We start from the raw sequence: 18,941 nt of genomic DNA, 5'->3' as shown, positions 1-18,941 counted from the left end.
ATGAGAAAAATGGAGAACTTTGCCATTTATCCTTAGCTCAGGAAGAAATATTAATATTGTATTCCAAGTGGAAGCAAGCCCACACCTGTGACATTCTTCCACTATAGGTGGAGAGAGAAGGATGTGGTGAGGACTACTATCTTTTCCTCCTCTTTGGCTCTGCACACTATTAATATGTTTTTCATATTTTTTAATATCTGGGATTAAAAAGTGATTAGTTGGTCAGCTGACAAAATGGCTAAATAGAAAGAGCTCCATCTGCAACTCCCAGCAAGATTAATGCAGAAGGCTGGTGACTTCTGCATTTCCAATTGAGATACCCAGTTCATCTCATGGTTGGACAGTGGACACAGCCCACAGAGGGTGAGCCAAAGCAGGGTGGGGTGTCACCTCACCTGGGGAGTACAAAGGTTGGGAGATTTCTCTTTTTTAGCCAAGGGAAGCCATTAGAGACTATACCAGGAAGAATGGTGTATTCTGGCCCAGATTCTGCACTTTTTTCCCATGATCATTGCAATCAGCAGACCAGGAGATTCCCTCAGGTGCCTACACTATAAGAGCCCTGGATTTCAAGCACAAAACTGGGCAGCTGTTTGTCCAGACACTGAGCTAGGGGCAGTAGTGTGTTTTTTGTTTGTTTATTTGTTTTTGTATTTTTCATACTCCAGTGGCACCTGGAACACCCATGGGAGAGAATTCTTCACTACCCTGGAAGGGGGGCTGAAGCCAAGGAACCAAGTTGTCTGGCTCAGCAGGTCCAATCTCATGGAGCACAGCAAGCTAAGATCCACTGGCTTGAAATTCTCGCTTCCAGCACAGCAGTCTGAAGACAACCTGGGAAGATCAGGCTTGATGTGGGGAGGGGCATCCACCATTGCTGAGGCTTGAGTAGGTAGTTTTCCCCTCACAGTGTAAACAAAGTCAGTGGGAAGTTTGAACTGAGTGGAGCACACCACAGCTCAGCAAGGCCTCTGTAGATAGACTGTCTGTCTAGACTCTTCTCTGGGCTGGGCACCTCTAAATAAAAGCCAGTAGCCCCAGTCAGGGACTTACAGATAAAATCCCCATTTCCCTAGGACAGAGAACCTGGGGTAAGAAGTGGCTGTTAAGCACAACTTTAGCAGACTTAAATGTCCCTGCATGACAGCTCTGAAGGGAGCAATAGATCTCACAGTACAGCCCTGAAGTTCTGATAAGGGACAGCCTGCCTCCTCAAGTGGGTCCCTGACCTTTAAATATCCTGACTGAGAGACACCTTCCAGTAGGGAACAACAGACACCTCATACAGGGGAGCTCTGGCTGTTATTTGGCAGGTGCCCCTTTGAGACAAAGTTTCCAGAGGAAGAACAGGCAGCAATGTTTGCTGTTCTCTAGCCTCCACTGATGATGCCCAAGCAAACATGGTCTGGAGTGGATCTCCAGCAAACTTCAGTAGACCTGCAGCAGAGGGGCCTGACTGTTAGAAAGAAAACTAACAAACAGAAAGGAATAATACACACATCAACAAAAGGGACACGCACTCAGAGATCACATCCGAAGCCTACTACCATCAAGGACCAAAGAGAGATAAATCCACAAAGATGGGGAGAAACCAGTGCAAAAAGGCTAAATATTCCAAAAACAAGAACGCCTCTTCTTTTCCAAAGGATCACAAATTCTTGCCAGCAAGAGAACAAAACTGGATGGAGAATGAGTTTGATGAACTGACAGAAGTAGGCTTCAGAAGGTGGGTAATAACAAACTTTTCCAAGCTAAAAAAGTATGTTCTAACCCAAGGCAAGGAAGCTAAGAACCTTGAAAAAAGGTTAGAGGAATTGTTAACTGGAATAACCAGTTTAGAAAAGAATGTAAATGACCTGATAAAGCTGAAAAACATAACACGAGAACTTTGTGAAGCAAACACAACTATCAGTAGCTGAATTGATGAAGCAGAAGAAATATCAAAGATTGACGATCAACTCAATGAAATAAAGCGAGAAGGCAAAACTAGAGAAAAAGGAGTGAAAAATGAGCAAAGACTCCAAGAAATATAGGATTAAGTAAAAAGATCAAATCTATATTTGATTGGTGTACCTGAAAGTGACGGGGAGAATGAAAGCAAGTTGGAAAACACTCTTCAGGATATTATCCAGGAGAACTTCCCCAACCTAGCAAGGCAGACCAACATTCATATCCAGGAAATACAGAGAACACCACAAAGATATTCCTCAAGAAGAGCAATCCAAAGTCACATAATCATCAGATTCACCAGGATTGAAATGAAGAAAAAAATGCTAAAGGCAGCCAGAGAGAAAGTTTGGGTTACCCATAAAGGGAAGCCCATCAGACTCACATCTCTCAGTAGAAACCCTACAAGCCAGAAGAGAGTGGGGGTCAATATTCAACATCCTTAAAGAAAAGAATTTTCAATCAAGAATTTTATATATAGCCAAACTAAGTTTCATCAGCAAAGGGGAAATAAAATCCTCTACAGACAAGCAACTGCTGAGAGATTTCATCATCACCAGGCATACGTTACAAGAGCTCCTAAAGGAATCACTAAATAGAAAAAGAAACAACCAGTATAAGCCACAGCAAAAACACACCAAATTGTAAAGACCATCGACACTATGAAGAAACTGCATCAACTACTGGGCAAAAACCCTCAATAAAATACTGGCAAACTGATTGCAACAGCACATCAAAAAGCTTATCCATCACGATCAAGTAGTCTTCCTCCCAGGGATGCAAGGCTGGTCAACACACAGAAGTCTATAAATGTAATCCACCACATAACCAGAACCAAAGACAAAAACCACATGATTATCTCAATTGATGCAGAGAAGGCCTTTGACAAAATTCAACAGCCCTTTATTCTAAAAATTCTCAATAAACTAGGTATTGATAGACTATATCTCAAAATAATAAAAGATATTTATGACAAACTCACAGCCAGTATCATACTGAATGGACAAAAACTGGAAGCATTGCCTTTGAAATCTGGCACTAGACAGAGATCCTCTATCTCACCACTTGTATTCAATATAGTATTGGAAGTTCTAGCCAGAGAAATCAGGCAAGAAAAAGAAATAAAGGGTATTCAATTAGGATACAGAATAACCATATACTTTCCAATAAGCACACTAAGACCCCACTGCAGGCAAAAATCTTTCTCTATGAAATTCACTCAAGAAAAGCTGAAAGAGGTAGTTTTTCCACGAAATACACAGACATCAATGCAGGGACACACACACAAAAAAAATTATAAACCAAGGAAATATGACATCACCAAAAGACATTATCAACTCTAGGAACTGACATGAATGAAAGGAAAATCAACAAATTGCTGGAAAAGGAATTCAAAATAATGAAAAGAAAACTCAATTAGATACAAAAACACAGAAATGTTTCAGCTGGAGAATTCAATAATTAAATAAAAAATACAGTAGAGAGCTCCAACAGGAGACTTGATTGAGTAGAAGAAACAATCACTAAACTTGAAGATAGGCATTTGAAATTAACTAGCTAGGGAAAAAAAAGATGTAAGAATAAAAAAGAGTGAAGGAAGTCTGCAAAAGATATGGGACACTATAAGCCTGCAAATTATATCATGATAATTTCAAAAGGAGAGATGGAAAAAGTCAGAAAAAGCCAATTAGCTGAAATAATAGCTGAAAACTTACCAAGTATAGGGAAAGTTATAGACATCCAAATTTATAAAATTAAAAGTCCTCAAATAAATTGAATCCTAAAAGTCCTCCCAAGACATTTTATAGTCAAAACATCGTAAGTCAAAAGCAAAAACTGAATTCTAAAAACAATAGAATAGTGTCAAGTTACAATAAGGGAATTCCCATCAAAATAATTTCAGTTTTTGCAGCAGAAACCTTATAGGATAGGAAAAAGGGAGGTTGTATTCAAAATATTGACAGAAAACAATTGTGATCCATGAGTATTATATACTGTATTATATATGAGTATTATATACAGCCAAGCTATCCTTCAGAAATGACAATTATGAAAGTATGAAAAGGCAGGGTGTTACAGCACCCTCAAATGATTGCACTAATTTTCTAACAACAAATCCTAACCAAAATAAAAATTTTGATGTGCCAGGTACAGAATTTAAATTACTGATTTAAAAAAGATAAAGGAGATTCAAAACAAATTTGAAAACTAATACAAAGAAATCAGAAAATCAATTTGAGATATATTTTTTTAAAAAAAGGAACTTCTGGAAATTAAAAAGAAATCAAAGGAGTTAAAATATTCAACAATAGACCAAGCAGAAGATGGAATCTTAGAACTGAATACAGGTCTTTTTCATTAATTTGGTTAAACAAAAATAAAGATAAAATTTTAAAAGAATGAACATACCTGGCACATTGATTTTGGTGTGCAATTTCAGGGAGGATCATTTGAGGCCAATAGTTTGGGAACAAATTAAGAAATATAATGAGACTCAATCTCTGCAAAAAAAATAAAATAAAAGTTTAAAAAAATTAGAATGGCATATGCCTGTTGTCCCAGCTACCTTAGAGGCTAAAGCAAGAAGATTGCCTGAGTCCAGAAGCTTGAGGCTGCACTGAGCTCTGATGGTACTAATGCACACCCGTTTGGGCAGCAAAGCAAGATCTGTCTCAAAAAATAAAAAAAGTAGTGAAGCTTTTCAGAAGTATGGGACAAACTGTTCAACTTTATGCATCATTCTTATTACCAAAGGAGAAAAAGAGCAAGTAATTTGAAAACCTAGTTAAGAAAATAATTAAAACTTCCCTAGTATTGCAAGAGATTTAAACATTCAGATACAAGAGGCAAAGTGAACACCAGAAAAAAAATACATTGTAGGACAAATTTCACCATGACATATAGTCATCAGACTATTTAAAGGCAACCTGGAGGGGGAAAAAATCCTAAAATCAGCAAGAGAAGAGTGTCTACTTGCCTATAAAATAAATACCATCAGACTAACAGCAGACTTATTAGTCCACTGTTACACACCATTATAGATCAGGATTCCATTTTCACAGTATTTGAAGAAAAAAAATCCGTCAACCATGAATTTTGTATTCTGTTAGAATAAGCTTCATAAATAAAAAAGAAATAGGCTTTCCTAGAGGAGCAAATGCTAAGGCTATTCATTAATACTACAAGATATGCTCAGAGTTAAAAACATGGAAACAAAAGGTCAATACTTAACATCATTAAAACACATGAAAGTATAAAACTCACAGGTTTTATAAGACAGTTACTCAAATGAGGAGGAGAAAGAAATCAAGTGGCAACATGGCAGAACTCTACCAAAGCACAATTACAGACAGACAGACAAAACAAAGAAACTGCAAAGTAACTAGTTAACAATATTATGACCAGAAGAAAATTTCACATCTCCATTAACCTTGAATGTAAATAAATTCTCCACTTAAAAAATGTAGATTAGAAAAATGGATTTTAAAAACCATGACCCAAATACATATGGCTTAAAATAAACTCATCTTACTGGTAAAGACACTTATAGACTAAAGGTAAAGAAATGGAAATATATATTATAGGTAAATAAGAATCAAAAGAAAGTAGTGCTAGCCACACTTATATCAGAAAAAAAAAAAACAGAATTTAAACCAACAATGATAAAAGACAAAGAAGATCTTTATATAATGATAAAGAGGTCAATTGTTTAAAAATTGATTTTGAAAGTTTTAATAAGAAGATACAATAATCCTAAATACATATGCATATAACATTGAAGAACCCATATTTATAAAAGAATTATAACCAGACCCTTAAAAAAAGATAGTAAAAATATAATAATGTGGAGGAGTCCAGCACCTTACTTGACAGCACTAGACAGATCCTTGAGACAGAAATCGACAAAAAACACTGGATATAAGTTGGACTTTAGACCAAATACCTAACAGACCTATACAGAACACTCTACTCAATAACCACAAAATATATATTCCTCTCATTAGAGGAATGACAACATTCTCTGGCATTAAAAACTATGTCAGGCCACAAAACAAGACTCAGTAAATTTTTAAAAATCAAAATCATACCAAGGGGCTTCTTGGATTACAACAGAATGAAACTAGAAATCAACGCCAAAAGGAGGTCTTGAAACGATACAAACATGTATTTACTAAACAACATAGTTCTCAACAATTTTGAGGTCAATGATGAAATCAATTTCTTTTAAAAGAAACTTTTTGAAATGAATAAAATTGGCAACACAATCTACTGAAACCTCTGGGATACAGCAAAACCAGTGCTAACAGGAGAGTTTATAGGGTTAAATAGCTACATGAAAAAACAGATTGTAAATTAAAAACCTAACATCTCACTTCGAGAAACAAGACAAACAAGAACAAACCATACTCAAGGCTAGCAGAAGAAATAATAAAGAATTAAATAAAATTGAGATCCCCCAAAATACAAAGTATCAATGAAACAAAAACTTGGTTCTTTGAAAAGATAAATAAAATTGATAGACTGTTATACAGAGTACCTAAGAAACAGCAGATTCAAGTAAAACTAATCATAAATGAAAAGAAGACATTGCAAATCACAGCAAAAGAATATAAAAGATTATCAGAAACTGCAACGAAGAACTATGCACCCACAAATTAGAACGTTGACAGAAAATGAATACATTCCTAGAAATATACAATCTCTCAAGATTGAGAAAGGAAGAAAGAAAAATTCTAAACAGACCAATGATAAGGTATTAGATTGAATCAATAATGAAACATCTCATAATAGCAACAAAAGCATAGGACTAGATGGATTCACATGATGTACAAAAAAGAACTAGCATAAATCCTCCCAAAACTTTTTGGAAAATTTGAGTAACAGAAATTTCTCTCTAACTAAGTCTGTGAAGCCAGTGTAGCCATGATATCAAAAGTAGACAAGGGAGATTGTGATTCAAGATGGTGCTGTAGGAGCAGCTCAGGATTGCAGCTACCAGTGAAAGCACAGAGGGTGAGTGGACACCGCATTTCCAGACAAATCTTTATTGCCCACAGACCAGGAGATTCCCAGGTGAAAGAGCCCCACGGGTCACCAGCACAACTGTTTTGGCCGGCATGGCTGTTTCGGCTGATGTGGCTGTTTTGGCCAGCACTGCAGCACAGCAGCTCTCCGTACAAAATCCACTGGTCTGGTTGCCCTGTTAAACTGGCAATTGGAGATCCAGGAATGCAGATTAGCCCATTCATCTGATTAAATGGGACTGAAATATAAAGCCAGGCCAGGAGATTCCTCGGCAGCAACGTTGTTTCAGCTGGCGCAGTGGGTCACCGCATGGGAAATCACACAGATCCCAGCACCCTTTCAGCAGGTGACTGAAACACCTGGGAGAGAGTCAACCATTCAACTTAAAAAATAAAAAAGGGCTCTGAGGCAGGAAGCAAGGTGATCAGGCTTGGCAGGTCCCACACCAACAAAAACAAATAAAAAAACAAAAAGCAGCAATTGGAAATGCTCGGAGTTGAGAGTTTCACAGCAAGCACAGCTAAAACCAGGACAGCCCAGCTCTGTGGGGGAGAAGCATCCGCCATGACCGAAGCACTCCACCCCTACAAAGATAGTCTGCCATTGCTGACACAGCCTGCCGTTGCCAAGGCAACCCACCATTGCCAAGGCAACCTAGCATAATGAAGACAGTCTGCCATTACAGAGGCAGGCCAACATTGCTGAGGCAGTTCTAACCACACCCATATAAACACAACTGCAGGGAAATACACATAGCAGCAGGGCAGAGCCAGCAGCAGGGCAAAACCAACAGCAGCTCAGCAAAGCCTCTGCAGGCAATGACTAGGCTGCCTCCTTGCTGGGCAGGACAGCCCTGAAAAAAAAAAAAAAGGCAGCAACACAACGAATTCTGATAAATAAATCCCTAACTCTCCAGGACAGAGAATCTGGAAGAAAAAAGGGGATTTATTAGTTCTGCTGCAGCAGACTTAAACATACCTGCCTAGCAGCTCTGAATGAACAATGGAGCTCACAGCTCAGCACTTGAGCTCCTATAAAGAACAGACTGTCTCCTCAAGCAGCTCCCTGACCCCCGTATATCCAAGGAGTCACCTCACAAAGCACTCATCAGACTGATATTTGGCGGGCATCAATCTGGAACAAACATAGCAGAAGAAGAAACTGGTAGCAACACTTACTGTTCTGCAGCTGCTGCAGGTGACCCCCAGGCAAGCAGAGCCTGGAGTGGACCTCAGCAGCCCTAAAGCAGAGGGGTCAGACTGTTAGAAGAAAAATTAAGAAACACAAATAACTTCATCATCAAAAATCTGGACGTCCACTCAGAGACCCAATCTGAAAATCAGCAACTACACAAAGAGGTGGATAAATCCACGAAGATGGGAAGAACCCAGTACAAAAAGGAGGAAAACACCCAAAAATAGAATACCTCACCTCCTACAAGAGATCACAATTCCTCACCAGCAAGGGAACAAAGCTGGACAGAGAATGAGTGTGATGAAATGATGGAATCAGAATTTAGAAGGTAGGTAATGAGAAACTTCTATTAGCTAAAAGAACATGTTCTGATTCAATGCAAAGAAACTAAGAACCTTGAAAAAAGATTTGATGAAATGATAACAAGAATGGACAACTTAGAGAGGAATATGAATGAATTGATGGAGCTGAAAAACACAACATGAGAACTTTGCGAAGCATGCATGTTTCAACAGCCGAATTGACCAAGCAGAAGAGACGACATCACAGGTTGAAGATCAACTCAATGAAATAAAACGAGAAGGCAAGATTAGAGAAAAAAGCACAAAAAGGAATGGACAAAGTCTCTAAGAAATGTGGGACTATGTGAAGAGACCTAATCTACATTTGATAGGTGTACCTGAATGTGACGAACAGAATGAATCCAAACTGGAAAATACTCTTCAGGATATTATCCAGGAAAACTTCCCCAACCTAGCAAGACAGGACAATATTCAAATTCAGGAAATACAGAGAACACCACAAAGATATTCCTCAAGTAGAGCAACCCCAAGGCTCATAATCTTCAGATTCACCAGGGTTGAAATGAAGAAGAAAATGCTAAGGGCAGCCAGAGAGAAAGGTCAGGTTACCCACAAAGGGAAGCCCATCAGACTCACAGCAGTTCTCTCAGCAGAAGCCCTACAAGCCAGAAGACAGTGGCGGCCAATATTCAACATCCTTAAAGAAAAGAACTTTCAACCCAGAATTTCATATCCAGCCAAACTAAGCTTCATTAGTGAAGGAAAAATAAAATCATTTGCAAATAAGCAAGTACTCAGAGATTTTGTCACCATCAGACCTGCTTTACAAGAGCTCCTGAAAGAGGCACTATACATAGAAAGTAACAACCAGTCACAGCCACTCCAAAAACATACCAAATGCTAAAAAGCATCAACAAAATGAAGAATCTGCATCAACAAATGGGCAAAACAGACAGCTAGCATCAAAATGGCAGTATCAAATTCGCACATATCAATATTAACCCTAAATGTAAATGGGAAAAATGCACCAATCAAAAGACACAGACTGGCAAATTGAATAAAAAGCCAAAACCCATTGGTGTGCTGTACCCAGGAAACCCATCTCACATGCAAGGATACACAAAGGCTCAAAATAAAGGGATGGAGGAAGATTTACCAAGAAAATGGAGAGCAAAAAAAAAGCAGGAGTTGCAATTCTCATCTCTGATAAAATAGATTTTAAAGCAACAAAGATCAAAAGAGACAAAGAAGAACATTACATAATGGTAAAATGATCAATACAACAAGAAGAGCTAACGATCCTAAATATATATGGACCAAATACAGGAGCAACCAAATATATAAGGCAATTCTTAATGACTTACAAAGAGACTTAGACTCCCACACAATAATCGTGGGAGACGTTAACACTCCACTGTCAATATTAGACAGACCAACCAGACAGAAAGTTAACAAGGATATCTAGAACTTGAACTCAGACCTGGAACAAGCAAACCTGAAAGACATTTACAGAACTCTCCACCCAAAATCCACAGAATATACATTCTTCTCAGCACCACATCATACCTACTCGAAAATTGACCACATATCACTCCTCAGCAAATGCAAAACAACTGAAATCATAACAAACAGTCTCTCAGACCATAGTGCAATCAAGTTAGAACTCAGAATTCAGAAACTAACTCAGAACTGCACAGCTTCATTAAAACTGAACAATTAGCTCTTCAATGTTGACTGGATAAACAATGAAATGAAGGCAGAAATAAAGAAGTTCTTCGAAACCAATAAGAATGAAGACATAATATGCCAGAATCTCTGGGACACATTTAAGGCAGTCACTATAGGAAAATATATATAGCAATAAGTGCCCACATGAGAAGAGTGGAGAGATCCAAAATTGACACCCTATTGTCAAAATTGAAAGACCCAGAGGAGCAAGATCAAAAAAACTCAAAACCTAGCAGAATACAAGAAATAACTAAGATCAGAGCAGAGCTAAAGGATATAGAGACATGAAAAACCCTTCAAAAAATCAATAAATCCAAAAGCTGGTTTTCTGAAAAGATCAACAAAATAGACCACTAGCCAGATTAATAAAAAAGAAAAGAGAGAATAACCAAATAGATGCAATAAAAAGTGATAAAGGGGAAATCACCACAGATTCCACAGAAATTCAAACCATCATCAGAGAATATTACAAACAACTCTATGCACATAAACTAGTAAACCTGGAAGAAATTGATAAATTCCTGGACACTTGCGTCCTCCCAAGCCTAAACCAGGAAGAATTTGAAACTATGAATAGACCAATAACAAGATCTGAAGTTGAGGCAGCAATTAAGAGCTTACCACACAAAAAATGCACAGGTCCAGATGGGTTCACAGCCGAATTCTACCAGACACACAAAGGGGAACTGTAACCATTCCTTCTGAAACTATTCCAAATAATCCAAAAAGAGGGAATCCTTCCCAAATCATTTTATGAGATCAACATCATCCTGATACCAAAACCCAGCAAGAAAAGAAAACTTCAGGCCAATATCCATGATGAACATAGATGCAAAAATCTTCAATAAAATATTGGCAAGCCGATTGCAACAGCACATCTAAAAGCTTATTCACCATGATCAAGTAGGATTCATTCCGGGGATGCAAGGCTGGTCAACACACACAAGTCTATAAATGTAATCTACCACATAACCAGAACCAAAGACAAAAACCACATGATTATCTCAATTGATGCAGAGAAGGCCTTTGACAAAATTCAATAGCCCATTATGCTAAAAACTTTCAATAAACTCGGTATTGATGGAATGTATCTCAAAATAATAAAAGCTATTTACGACAAACCAACAGCCAATATCATACTGAATGGGCAAAAACTGGAAGCATTCCCTTTGAAATCAGGCACTAGACAAGGATGCCCTCTCTCACCACTTCTATTCAATATAGTTCTGGAAGTTCTAGCCAGAGCAATCAGGCAAGAAAAAGAAATAAAGGGTATTCAAATAGGAAAGGAGGAAGCCAAATTGTCTCTATTTGCAGATGACAAGATAGTATATCTAGAAGACCCCACTGTCTCTGCCCAAAAACTCCTGAAACTGATAAGCAACTTCAACAAAGTCTCAGGATACAAAATCAATGTGCAAAAATCACAAGCATCTCTATACACCAATAACAGACTTAAAGAGAGCCAAATGAAGAACAAACTGCCATTCACAACTGCTACAAAGAGAATAAAATACCTAGGAATACAACTAACAAGGAATGTAAAGGACCTCTTCAAGGAGAACCACAAACCACTGCTCAATGAAATAAGAGAGGACACAAACAGATGGAGAAACCTTCCATGTTCATAGTTAGGAAGAATCAATATCATGAAAATGGCCATACTGCCCAAAGTAATTTACAGACTCAATGCTATCCTCACCAAGCTACCAATGACCTTCTTCACAGAACTGACAAAAACCACCTTAAAATTCATGTGGAACCAAAAAGAGCCCACATAGCCAAGTCAATTCTAAGCAAAAAGAACACAGCAGGAGGCATCACACTACCAGACTTCAAACTGTACTACAAGGCTACAGTAATCAAAACAGCATGGTATTGGTACCAAAACAGAGATATAGACCAATGGAACAGAACAGAGACTTTGGAAGCAACACAACATATCGACAACCATACAATCTTGGATAAACCTGACAGAAACAAGCAATGGGGAAAGGATTTCCTGTTTAATAAAGGAAAACTGTAGTTCTCAGTGAGATCAACACAGAATGCAGGTGATTTCTGCATTTCCAATTGAGGTACCTGGCTCGTCTCATTAGGTCTGGTTAGACAGTGGGTGCAGTCCACAGAGGATGAGCCAAAGCAGGGTAGGGCATCACCTTACCCAGGAAGCACAAGAGTTTGGGAAACTCCCTCCCCTAGCCAAGGGAAGCCCTAAGGAACTGTGCCATGAGAAATTGTGTACTCTGACCCCAATATTACACTTTCTCCTCATCTTCGCAACCCACAGACCAGGAGACTCCCTCGGATGCCTATGCCACTAGGGCCAGGGGTGTCAATTACAAAACTGAGTGACTATTAGGGCTGACACCAAGCTAGCTGCAGAAGGTGTTTTTTTTTTTTTTTTTTTTCCTTTTCCGTACCAGTTGTGCTGGAATGCCACCAAGACAGATAAGTCATTCCCTGGAAAGGGGGCTGAAACCAGTAAGCAAAGTGGTCTAGTTCAGTGGATCCCACCCCCATGGAGCCCAGCAAGCTAAGATCAACTGGCTTGAAATTCTTGCTCCCAGCATAGCAATCTGAAGTAGACCTGGGTTGCTTGAGCTTGATAGAGGGAGCGGCATCTGCCATTGCTGACACTACTGACGCTTGAGTAGGCGGTTTTCCCCTCAAAGTGTAAAGAAAGCCATCATGAAGTTCAAAGTGGGTAAAGCCCACAACAATTTGGCCAAGCCACTGTATCCAGACTGCCTCTCTAGATTCATCCTCTCTGGGCAGGGCTTCTCTGAAACAAAGGCAAGAGCCCCAGTTATAGGCTTATAAATAAAACAGCTTATAGATAAAATTCTCATCTCCTTGAGACAGAGCACTTGAGGGAAGGAGTGGCTGTGGGCACAGCTTCAGCATACTTAAATGTTCCTGCCTGCCAACTTGAACAGAAGATCCCCCAGCACAATGCTCCTCCTCAAGTGGGTCCCTGACCCTTGGTCCTTCTTACTGGGAGAGAGCTCCCAGCAGGGGTTGACAGACACATCATACAAAAATTAATGCCAGATGGATTAAAGATTTAAACATAAAACCTAACACGATAGAAACCCTAGAAGGAAACCTTGGCAATACCTTTCAGGACATAGGCATAGGCAAAGACTTCATAACTAAAACACCAATAGCAATAGCAACAAAAGCCAAAATAGACAAATGTGAGATAATTATACTAAAGAGTTTCTGCATAGCAAAAGAAACTATCATTAGAGTAAACCAGCAACCAGCAGAATGGGGAAAAAAATTGCAATCTACCCATGAGACAAAGGGCTAATAACCAGAATCTACAAAGAACTTAAACAAATTTACAAGAAAAAAATAATCAAAAAGTGGGCAAAAGATATGAACAGACACTTCTCAAAAGAAGATATTTTTGCAGCTAACAACCCTATTGAGAAAAGCTCATCATCACTGGTTATTAGATAAATGAAAATCAAAACCATGTTGAGATACAACCTCATGCCAGTTAGAATGGCAATCATTAAAAAATCAGGAGACAACAAATGCTGGAAAGGATGTGGAGAAATAGGAATGCTTTTACACTGTTGGTGGGAGTGTAAATTAGTTCAACCATTGTGGAAGACAGTGTGGTGAATCCTCAAGGATCTAGAATCAGAAATACCATTTGACCCGGCAATCCCATTACTGGGTATATACCCAAAGAATTATAAAACATTCAACTATAAAGACACATGCACACATATGTTTATTGCAGCGCTGTCACAATAGAGTCTTGGAACTAACACAAATGCCCATTAAAGATAGACTGGATAAAGAAAATATGGCACATATACACCAAGGAATACTATGCAGCCATAAAAATGAATGCGTTCATGTCTTTTGCAGGGGGGTGGATGAAGCTGGAAGCCATCATTCTTAGCAAACTGACACAAGAACAGAAAACCAAACACCACATGTTCTCACTCATAAGTGGATGTTGAACAGTGAGAACATATGAACCCAGGGAGGAGAACATTACACACCAGGACCTGTTGGGGGTGGAGGGGTTTTGGGAGGGATGGCAGGGGATGAGGGTATTGGAGAGGGCTAACATTAGGAGAAATACCTAATGTGGATGATAGGGGGATGGATGCAGCAAACCACCATGGCACATGTATACCTATGTAACAAACCTGCATATTCTGCACATGTACCCCAGAACTTAAAGTATATTTTAAAAAACATATTAACCTTAGATGTAAACAGGCTAAATGCCCCAATCAAAAGACATCGACTGGAAAATTGGATCAAGAGTCAAGACCCATAGGTTTACTGTATTCATGAGACCTACCTCACATGAAAAACACACATATGCTCAAAATTAAAGTATGGAAAAATATTTACCAAACAAATGAAAAGAAAAAAAAAAAGCAGGTGTTGCAATCATAGTCTCTGACAAAACAGACTTTAAACCAACAAATATCAAAAAAGAAAAAGAAGGACATTACATAATGGTAAAGGAATCCATGCAACAGCAAGAGCTAACTATACTAAATATATAATATGTGCACCCAATACAGGAGAACCCAAACAGATAAAGCAAGTTCTTAGAGACCTGAAAAAGAGACTCAGACTCCTACACAATAATAGTAGAAGACTTTAACACCCCACTGTCAACATTAGAAAGGTCAATGAGACAGAAAATTAACAAGGATATTCAGGATTCGAACTCAGCTCTGGGCCAAGTGGACCTAATAGAAATCTATAGAATGCTCTACCCCAAATCAAAAGAATATACAGTCTTCTCAGCACCACATCACACTTATTCTAAAATTGACTACATAATTGGAAGTAAAATACTCCTGAGCAAATGTAAAAAAAAAAAAAAAAACATGGTAATGATAAGTCTCTCAGACACATAGCAATCAAATTAGAACTCAGGATTAAGAAATTCACTCAGAACTGCACAACTACATGGAAACTGAGCAACCTGCTTCTGAATGGCTACTGAATAATTAATAAAATTAAGACAGGTATAAATAAGTTATTTGAAACCAATGGCAACAAAGACACAACGTACCAAAATCTCTGGGAAAAAAGCAATGTTTAGAGGGAAATTGATGACACTAAATATCCCGATGAAGCAGGAAAGATCAAAAATCAACACCCTGACATCACAATTAAAAATACTAGGGAAGCAAAAGCAACCAAATTCAAAAGCTAGCAGAAGACAAGAAATAGGTAAGGTCAGAGCAGAACTGAAGGATATAGAAACACACACACACACACACACGCATGCACACATACACTAAAAAAAACCCTTTTAAAAAATATATGAATCAATGAGCTGGTTTTTTGAAAATATTAACAAAATAGATAGACCACTAGCTAGACTAATAAAGAAGAAAAGAGTGAAGAACCAAATCGACACAATAAAAAGCAATAAAGGAGATATCACCACTGATTCCACAGAAATACAAACTACCATCAAAGGATACTATAAGCACCTGTACACAAACAAACTAGAAAACCAGGAAGAAATGAATAAATTCCAGGACACATACACCCTCCAAATTAAACAAGGAAGAAGTCAAATCTCTGAATAGACCAACAACAAGTTCTGAAACAGAGGCAGTAATTAATAGCCTGCCAACCCCCCCCCAAAAAAAAAAAAAACGTCAGGACTAGATGGGTTTACAGCCCAATAATTCCAGAGGTACAAAGAGGAGCTGGTAGTATTCCTTCTGAAACTATTTCAAACAGCAGAAAAAGAGTGACTTCTCCCTAACTCATTTTATGAAGTCAGCATCATCCTGATACCAAAACCTGAGAGAGACACAACAACAACAAAATTTTAGGCCAATAAACCTGATGAATATTGATGCAAAAATCCTCAATAAAGTACTGGCAAATGGAATCCAGCAGCACATCCAAAAGCTTATCTAACACAATCATGTCGGCTTCTTCTCTGGGATACAAGGCTGGTTCAACATATGCAAATCAATAAACATAATCCATCACATAAACAGAACAAATACAAAAACCACATGATTATCTCAATGTATGTAGAAAAGGCCTTCGACAAGCTTCAACACCTTTTCCTGCTTAAAAAAAAAAAAACTCTCAATAAACTAGATACTGATGTAATGTATCTCAAAATAATAAGAGCTATTTATGACAAACCCACAGCCAGTATCATGCTAAATGGGTAAAAGCTGGAAGCTTTTCTGTGAAAACTGGCTCAAGACAAGTATGTCTTCTTTCACCACTCCTATTCAACACAGTATTGGAAGTTCTGGCCAGGACAATCAGGCAAGAGAAAGAAAGCAACAGTATTCAGTTAGGAAGAGAGAAAGTCAAATTATCTGTTTGCAAATGGCATGATTGTATATTTAGAAAATCCCATCATCTCAGCCCAAAACCTCCCTAAGCTGATAATCAACTTCAGCAAAGTCTTGGGATACAAAATTAGTTTACAAAAATTATAAGCATTCCTATACACAAATAATAGACAAACAGAGAGCCAAATCATGCATGAATTCCCATTCACAACAGCTATAAAGAGAATTCAATACCTAGGAATACAAATTACAAGGATGGGAAGGACCTTTTCAAGGAGAAATACAAACCACTGGTCAAGGAAATAAAGGAGAACACAAACAAATGGGAAAACATTTCATGCTCATGGATAGGAAGAATCAATATCACAAAAATGGCCGTACTACCCAAAGTAATTTATAGATTCAATGCTATCCCCATCAAGCTACCATTGACTTTCTTCACATAATTAGAAAAAAAATACTTTAAATATTTTTCTTTTTATAATTTATTTATTATACTTTAAGTTCTGGGGTACATGTGTAGATTGCACAGGTTTGTTACATAGTTATAAACATGCCATAGTGGTGGTTTGATGCATCCATTGCCCCATCATCTACATTAGGTATTTCTTTTTTTTTTTTTATTGAGACGGAGTTTCGCTCTTGTTACCCAGGCTGGAGTGCAATGACGCGATCTCGGCTCATTGCAACCTCCGCCTCCTGGGTTCAGGCAATTCTCTTGCCTCAGCCTCCTGGGTAGCTGGGATTACAGGCACGTGCCACCATGCCCAGCTAATTTTTTGTATTTTTAGTAGAGACAGGGTTTCACCATGTTGACCAGGATGGTCTCGATCTGTTGAACTCGTGATTCACCTGCCTCGGCCTCCCAAAGTGCTGGGATTACAGGCGTGAGCCACCACACCCAGCCAGGTATTTCTTCTAATGCTATCCCTCCCCAATCCCCCCACCCCCTGCTATTCCTCCTCTACCTTCCAACTCCTAGGCCCGGTGTGTGATGACTCCCTCCCTGTGTCCATGTGTTCTCATTGCTAACAGCCACTTATCAGTAAGAACATGCAGTGTTTGGTTTTCTGTTCTGGTGTCAGTTTGCCGAGAATGATGGTTTCCAGTTTCATCCATGTCCCTGCAAAGGACATGAACTCAACCATTTCTCTGGTTGCACATTATTCCATGGTATATATGAAAGAGCCCACATAGGCAAGATAATCCTAAGCAAAAAGAACAAAACTGGAGGCATCACACTACATGACTTCAAACTATACTACAAGGCTACATTAACCAAAACAGCATGGTACAGGGACAAAAACAAATAAACCAAATGAACAGAACAGAAGCCTCACAAATAATGCCACACATCTACAACCATCTGATCTTTTACAAACCTGACAAAAACAAGCAATGTAGAAAGGATTCCCTACTTAATAAATGGTTTTGTGAACACTGGCTAGCCATATGCAAAAAACTTAAATTGGAACCCGTCATTACACTTTATACAAAAATTAACTCAAGATGGATTAAAGACTTAAACATAAGGCCTAACATCATAAAAGTCCTAGAAGAAAACCTAGGTAATGCCATTCAGGACATAGGCATAGGCAAAAACTTCATGACTAAAACACCAAAACAATGACAAAAAAAAAGCCAAAATTGACAAATGGAATTTAATTAAGCTAAACAGCTTCTGCACAGTGAAAGAAACTATCAGCAGAATGAACAGGCAGCAATCTATCCATCTCACAAAGGGCTAATAGTCATAATCTACAAAGAAATTAATTTATGAGAAAAAAACAACTGCATCAAAAAGTGGGCAAAGGATATGAACAAATAATTTTCAAAAGAAGACATTTATATGGCCAACAAACATATGAAAGAAAGATCATCATCACTGGTCATTAGCAAAATGCAAATCATAACCACAATGAGATACCATCTCACATCAGTTAGAATGACAATCATTAAAAAGTCATGAAACAACAGAGGCTGCAGAGGATATGGAAAAATAGGAATGCTTTTACACTGTTGGTGGGAGTGCAAATTAGTTCAACCATGTGGAAGACTGTGTGGCAATTCCTCAAGAATCTAAAACCAGAAGTCCCATTTGACCCAGCAATCCAATTACTGAGTATATATCCAAAGGATTATAAATCATTCAACTATAAAGACACATCCACACATATGTTTATTGCAGCACTGTTCACAATAGCAAATGCCCATCAATGGTAGACTGGATAAAGAAAATGTGGCATACATGCACCATGAAATACAATGCAGTCATTAAAAAAGGATGAGTTCATGTCCTTTGCAGGGACATGGATGAAGCTAGAAACCATCATTCTCAGCAAACTAACACAGGAAAAAAACTAAACACCCTGTGTTTTCACTCATAAGTGGGAGTTGAACAATGAGAACACATGGACACAGG

The sequence above is a fragment of the Callithrix jacchus genome, chromosome 4, assembly GCF_049354715.1.
Source record: "Callithrix jacchus isolate 240 chromosome 4, calJac240_pri, whole genome shotgun sequence".
NCBI lineage: Eukaryota > Metazoa > Chordata > Mammalia > Primates > Cebidae > Callithrix > Callithrix jacchus.
Note: the sequence above shows the minus strand (reverse complement) of the source record.